Here is a 7,500-nt window from a genome sequence, read left to right as displayed (position 1 = left end):
CAAGAACAGACTAATAGTTTGTTTGGTAAATCCAAGTATGTTCGCAGATTAGAGAAATCACACAATCCAGGTCAGGCGGTCCAAACCTAATCATTTTCAGATGTAAAATATGTATCCGTGGTTTTAATCCTGGTGGGGAGAAACTGCAATCCGTGTCCATTCCAGTCTTTCTGTCGATAGTTCAACGATCAAGTAACAACATAATCCATAAGAAGTTGACCAATTCAGATGTATCCCAGTGATAAAATCCATGAAAATTAGCAAATATAAACGTTTACAGAATCCAGTAACTTATTTCAAGATGATCCAGTCGTGGCTGTCACGTTTATTTCGCTGTGCCTTCCTTGAACAATAAACAGCATGCAAGTGTCTGCGACAAATTTCTCAATAACTGGTAACGAAGAATGCAAAATATATCCCGCCAGACCAACAAGCTTGTGCACCAGTTGTGATAGTTTTCGAGAATTGCAGGAGCTATTTATAGAATTGTTTTCTTACCGCCGCCGTGCAGTGTATCGCTGCTTGCCTACTACACAACAGGCAACGGAGAGGAGGAATGTTAAATCCTTCTTTCACTTTGCAAATAACACCAGTCTGCAGACCAGCAACGTTCAAAAATACCTGTCTCTTACGGTCAGCCACCCGCGTTTGATACAAACACAAACGTCTTCTCGCGCCAACAAATGTTTTAATCTTACATGGAAATGTTCTAATTCCTCCAACAAACCAAAAAGTATTGTCGGTCCACCATCAGGAAAACGGCAGTACAGCGCACCACGGCTTAAAAAAATCCTTCCTTCCTTTCTGTTTTATATCATTACGAAACGTCCTCCCCCGATATTGGGCTGCAGCTGAAAGATTTCTTTTGCTTGTTACAAGTAACAATAGCAGCAGTAATGTGTACCACAAAGGCGATGACAGCCCAGAAATGGAGGCAATCCTCTGGCGTTATGATTAACAAATAAATGCAGCCATCTGACCAAAGCGGGTGAAATTGGTTATCTCCTTCAAATCAGCCTGAAATCAAGCTGAGCATTGTGTAAATAATTGTCAAAACGTCCAAAATGAGCCAGCCAGCAACCTCTCCAATCCATCGGGTTAAGAAGCAGTGACTCCCTTTTCAGGCATTGTTTATCTCTAGTGTCTTTTACTGTTACATTCGTAAGTGAGCGTATGTGTGTATGTATGAAAATGTGTGACTCCCACTTTGTGTGTATGTGTGTGTGTATGTAACTGCTTACGCTAACAGCCGCTAGCAGCCTCGCGCACAATCCGACAGCCCAGCACGCATAGCGATGTAATGGCGGCCGGCAGTGCGCGAGGGAGACTCGCTTTCCCATTTGGCAAAGTAGAGCACTCACGTGATCAAAGCAAAGGATTACAGCAGTGGTTTAGCATCTTTGATACAGAGCCTTGTTCAGACGCTAGAGGCGCCAGTGCTGAGTTTACATACACCCTGTATGTCAGTCATGGATGATCACACAAGTTATCTTCTAAAACACTGCCTTATAGGCTGCTTTCATCTCATTACGTCAGTATTACTGTGATACAATGTGTCACGCATGAGGAAGTAAAATGACACTGCTGCAGTGTTGTAGTGGATACTTATCATTCCCTTGACCATGGGCATGTCAATGATAATGTCATCAATATAGACTAAAGCTGAATAGTCTTTTTTGTCTTATTCTGAACTTTTGTGCAATCGCGTTCAGTCCTAGTGACAGTTTGACTTTAAAAAAAAACTGATGATGGTTGGTTGGCAATACACTTGCTTACATGCACATTGTTTATGAGCACAACAGCAAAGTTAATTTACAAATAGCATCTATGACATCAATGAGTTAAGGGTCACAAAAATATGGCAGAATTCCCTGTCCTGCCCTCATGGCGGTTGCCAAATGTACTGCGTCTTCCCGATGACTGCAAAACCATTGGCCCGCCAAAGATGATTGTCAAACATGTTCTGATTGTCATATAGTATAAAGACTTTATGATCTCCTGATGACTGGCATCTGTCTAGGAGGCATTGGGCCTTTATGATTCTGGTCATGCATCTGATGATGGACACGTGTCTCTGTGTTGCACTTTCATGGTGATTGTCATATACGCTATATGGTGATTGCCATGTATCTAAATGCATTGTTCTTTCCTGGTCATTATTGTCATACTGTAAGGCATCAGCCAGTACTAATGATTGTCATTTGTAAAGGCATTGGGCCCTCCAGGTGATTGTCATAGGCAATGGCTGTCATACGGTATACCCCAGACATTGTGCTTTTCTGATGATTGCCATACTGTGTATGTAAGGCATTTAGCTTTCCTCGTGATTGCCAAGGGGGCCCTGGGGCCCTCTGGTGATTGCCTAGTGCATCTGATGGCTGTCATTTACAGTACCCACTAAGCCATTGTGACTGTCAGTTAAAGGCATTTGGTCTTCCTGATGATTGCCATGCAGACTATCTAAATACATTGGGTCTTGATGGTGACTGTCATATCTCAATATATTTTTCTATGTGAGACTGTCACCAATCATGTGTATACTATGTGTGTATATATAGGTGTATATGTTTGTCACATGCCAAAGGCATAGTGCTTTGTTGATGATATGTTATTCCTCATGTCATGTCTATATATATAATGTATAGTATGTTGGGTCCTCGATATATCACTGCTGATCATATAGCTGATGACATCTACAGGCATAATGCTTTGCAGATGATTGTTGTATACAGTATCAGATCTTTTTAACTTTCTAAATGCTTTGTGCATTTCTTTTATGAAGATGTTGTCACACAGTTTGGCATGTTTCCTGTTATAAATGTGCTGTTACCAGAATGGCAACGACCAAGTTACAATGTAGGCCTAGTATTGTGATTTTTATATAGGTACTATAATTGCCTCTGTGGGCTGTACCAAACTATATCTCACTGTACTTAGTGACAATAAATGTATATATACACTCACCGGCTACTCCATTAGGAACACCTCTCTAGTGCTGGGTTGGACCCCCTTTTGCCTTCAGAACTGCCTGAACTGCCTACAACAAAACTCGGGTAGGCTGTGGCATTCCAACAAAGATAAATTGGTACTAATTGGCCCAAATTGTGCTAAGAAAATGTCCTTATGCCATTATATTCCCAGCCTGAAATGTTGATGTAAAGCAGGGTTGACCCATGTTTTTATGCTGTTGACGCCAAATTCGGACCATTCTACCTGAGTGTTGCAGTAGATATCAAGACTCATCAGACCAGGCAACATGTTTTCGATCTTCTAGTGCCGTTTATGGTGAGCCTGTGTAAATTGTTGCCTCATTTTCGTGTTCTTAGTTGACAGGAGTGGCACCAAATGTGGTTTTCTGCAACTAGCCCATTTGCCTCAAGATTTGATGTGCTGTGTAATCAGGGATTCTCTTATGCATACCTCGGTTGTAATGAGTGTTTTTTTTTACTTAATGTTGCCTTTGTATCAACTCAAACCAGTATGGCTATTCTCCTCTGACCTCTGCCATCAACAAGCCATTTTTGCCCACAGAATTGCTGCTGCTCACTGCATTTTTTTTCTTTTTTGTACCAGTCTTTGTAAACCCTAGTGATGGCTGTGCATGAATATCTCAGTAGATCAGCCATTTCTGACATTCTCAAATCAGGCTCTTCGGCACCCACAGCCATGCCATGTTAAAAGTCATTTAAATAACCTTTCTTCCACATTCTAATGCTCAGTTTGAACTCTATCAGATCATCTCGGCCATGTCTACATGCACAAATGCATCGAGTTGCCACCATGTAATTGGCTGATCAGAAATTTGCCTCAATGAGCAGTTGAAGAGTTCAGATGCAAAACCCCCTAACTCCATTTCTGAAGACCTGCACTTCTATATTTTTAGAGAACCCAGTTGTTGGTTTGGTTTACGTTCATGTACTTGATAATACATGTAAATAGCTATATTACATAAATAGAAAACAAAAATATGCAATTTTGATAGCTTTGTATTAAATAAAAATGAATTAAGATTATTTTCTGAAAAGGCACTTAGGGGGTGTTGCATCTGAACTCTTCAGTTGTAACAGGTGTTCCTAATGTAGTGGCCGGTGAGTGTATATACATGTATATGACAAATCTATATATGAAGAGTTCAGATGCAAAACCCCCTAACTCCATTTCTGAAGACCTGCACTTCTATATTTTTAGGGAACCCCGTTGATGGTTTAGTTTACATTCATGTACTTGATAATACATATAAATAGTTATATTACATAAATAGAATAACAAAAATATGCAATTTTGATAGCTTTGTATTAAATAAAAATGAATTAAGATTATTTTCTGAAAAGGCACTTAGGGGTTTTTGCATCTGAACTCTTCATATTTCACAGTATTGTGACTGTATGCTGTATAGTATCTGCATGTAATGTGCTTGTATCTGAGTGACTGTTATATGTTGGAAAGTATTGTTATTGTTATATGCAGAGTTGTATAAAGTAGAAGTAGAATTGCTCTTAAAGATGCAATTACAACATAGTGTTATGATATGACATGGTTTCAACTCTGTAATACCATACAACAAGTGTTGTAATAATATCTGTCACAGTAACTCTACTTCTACTTTATTACAACTCTGGTGATATTTTATCTGACAGTATTGTGATTATCTGACAGTATTGTGACGTATGGGCCTACACATTTTAAATTCACTTAAAGGTGGGGTTGCAGCAGAGATTCTTTAAGTATACAGAGATATGCCAATGTAATAGGTTGCTATGGGCACCTAACATGACCAGGTTCCGGTCTGCCTAAAGGGGCGTGTCATAATACTCCTAGCATTGAATAGAACAGTCCTTAGGTCTGCCTAGGTCTGCCTAAAGGGGGATTTCCCCCCCTCCCCCTTGCAATAATAGAACCAGGAAACAATGGGCCAATGGAACCTCTCTCTCTCTACTCTCTCTGGTTTCAGGTAAACCATTTTCAGAATATGTACTATTATGACATCACATTGGGGGTTCCGCAGGCTCATAGGAGTCTATGTAGAACCTTAGAATCTTGGGGGAGTTCCCCCAACGTGATGTCACACCTGCAACCCCACCTTAATAATAAAAATAATAATACATTTTATTTTTGAGCGCCTTTCAAAATACCCAAGGACACTTTACAATCAAAACAAATACATAACAGTAGGGAAAGTACAACAAAGCTTCAGTGAAGTAACAATAGGAGAGTAATTAAAATGCAAAAATAAAATAGAAATAAAAGTACAATGGAAATAAATGTTTTAAAATAAGAAAAAAGAAGTAGAATGCATTTGATAATAAAATAAAAATGAGGGGGAAAAAATAATAATATGTAAAATAAAAAATAAACTGGGGGGCGCTGTGGCGCAGCGCGCTGAGCCCCCCACATTTGGGCTTGCATGCCCACCCTCGGGGACCCCGGTTCGAATCCGGCCGGGGTCGTTCCCCGATCCCACCCCGTCTCTCTGTCCCACTCGCTTCCTGTCACCATCTCAGACTGTCCTATCAAATAAAGGCATAAAAGCCCTTAAAAATATATTTTAAAAAAAATAAAAAATAAAAAATAAACTGATAATTAAAATAAAGTGGAAGTGCCTGTCAGTGAAGTTGAAAAGCAGAGGTGAAAAGGTGTGTCTTGAGCTTAGATTTTAAAGTAGACAGTATAGAGCACTGACGAAGTGACAGTGGGAGAGAATTCCAAAGTTTGGGGCCAACAACTCTAAATGCCCTGTCGCCCATGGTGCGCAGGTGTGTGGAGGGAACTGTAAGGAGGAGTGAGTCAGTGGATCGTATTGTGCAGGTGGGATTGTATGGGGTGAGGAGACTTGTGATGTAGGAGGGTGCAAGGTTGTGCTGGGCCTTGTATACGAGGAGGAGAATTTTGAAATGGATACGTGAATGGATAGGAAGCCAGTGTAATTGATAGAGGATAGGGTTTAAAAGTAAGTATTAACCCTATCCAGACTGGGGGGGGGGGTTAAAGTGCCGCACCAACTTTGATGTCGTATAATTCCTTAACGACCTAAGCTATGACTACAAAACTTGGTGATTTTTCCTAAAATTTAGTTGGCTACAATTTAGTATCAAAAGAGTAGGTTTGTCACTTTTGCCGTGGCCATGGCAACAGTTTTCTGATAGGTATGTCCGACCAAAAATCACTGATCAAAGTCTCATTATTGTTCCTTTTCATATTTTTTTGTTATTTCCATTAGCATCAGACACCTTTGTGAGCATTTAAGTGGTCTGAAGCATATAATCATTAAAATTTAAGTGCATTACCTACTTTTGATGGAAAATACATGATGACGATTTTTGGCATTAAAATCAGATAATGATGTCATAATGACGTCATAGTACCAAATAATGACACCAAAATTATGTAATTCATAGATTTCCATATGTAGATCATCTCCCTCAAAGTTGGTGGTCATACGGTATTCAGTTCATGAGTTATGAGGGGGGGGGGGGGGGGGGGGGGGTCAAAAGAGTGTTGAATGTTGTTGCAACTGGATAAGACTATTTTTTGGGGCAGGCTACCAATAGCCGTTCACTTTCGCTAGCTTAGCAACATGGACATGCGAATTCACATTGTTTACACCCTGGACACATTGTTTACACCCTGGCTGACTTGGAAATGAAGTCCGGTGTCCAAAATCCAGGAGGTCCACTTGCATACACTCCTGTATGTGTATATTTTAAAGAGTAAGTATTTTGCTTGTTATATATCTATAAGTATTGTGATTGTATATAGGCTACTAGTGTATGCATTGTCTCACATCTAAAAGTATTGCTATTGTTGTCAATCTGACAATGTTGTGGTTTTTATAGACCTGACAGTATTGTAATTGTACAGTATATGCGTTGCACATGTGAAATTATTAAAGTTACACATTAGAGCTATACAGCTGCTATACATAGATAGATTAGTTAGACTATTATACATCTGACAGCATTGTGGTCATTGTGCTGAACAGTATATCCTTTTTAAAAAGGTATTATTGTGATTGTTGTAATGCATTATCTGAAGTACAGTATATCTGCATGGGCAGGCCTGGTGGTTTGGAGCTGCGGTGGTGGAGCTCAGTCAGTCAGTGGTGGTTTGGAGCTGTGCCTCCCCTCGCAAGGCCTCCGAAGAATCACAGGAAAGAGATATGAATCAGAGAGTGGGAGCTTAGCCTAGGAGTTATCGATCCCACCAGCTCTGGGAACATAGCCCAATTTATTTGTAGTCTCCCCCCCTCCCTCCCCTCTCCCCNTCCCTCCCTTCAGTACCCACATGCACACGCACGCACGCACGCACGCACGCACGCACGCACGCACACACGCACGCACACACACACAGGTAAGTACGCACGTACACACACACACACTACATCACACCTCTGGTTTTATGCTCTCTCTCCCTCCCATGTCTTGCTCAATATCTCAGCTAGGCATCTAAGGTACTCTCCCAAATATCTCCACAGCTCCTTTGTAGAGCGCGGGACAGCACAGT

The 7,500-nt window shown here is 40.6% G+C and overlaps 1 protein-coding gene across 2 annotated transcripts in view; it reads right to left on the bottom strand.

The window, feature by feature from the left end:
• LOC134458075 (mediator of RNA polymerase II transcription subunit 13-like) overlaps positions 1-1,276 on the bottom strand; it is a 188,321-nt gene extending 187,045 nt beyond the window's left edge. For both annotated transcript variants that reach the window (XM_063210182.1, XM_063210183.1), the window contains exon 1: positions 1-1,276. This exon is cut by the window's left edge and continues 333 nt beyond it. The gene's annotated coding sequence lies outside the window, so the exon portion shown is untranslated.
• Positions 1,277-7,500: the final 6,224 nt, after the last annotated feature.

Source organism: Engraulis encrasicolus, chromosome 11 (assembly GCF_034702125.1).
Source record: "Engraulis encrasicolus isolate BLACKSEA-1 chromosome 11, IST_EnEncr_1.0, whole genome shotgun sequence".
NCBI lineage: Eukaryota > Metazoa > Chordata > Actinopteri > Clupeiformes > Engraulidae > Engraulis > Engraulis encrasicolus.
The sequence above is the reverse complement of the archived record's forward strand: the minus strand, read 5'-3'. Positions and strand labels throughout refer to the sequence as shown.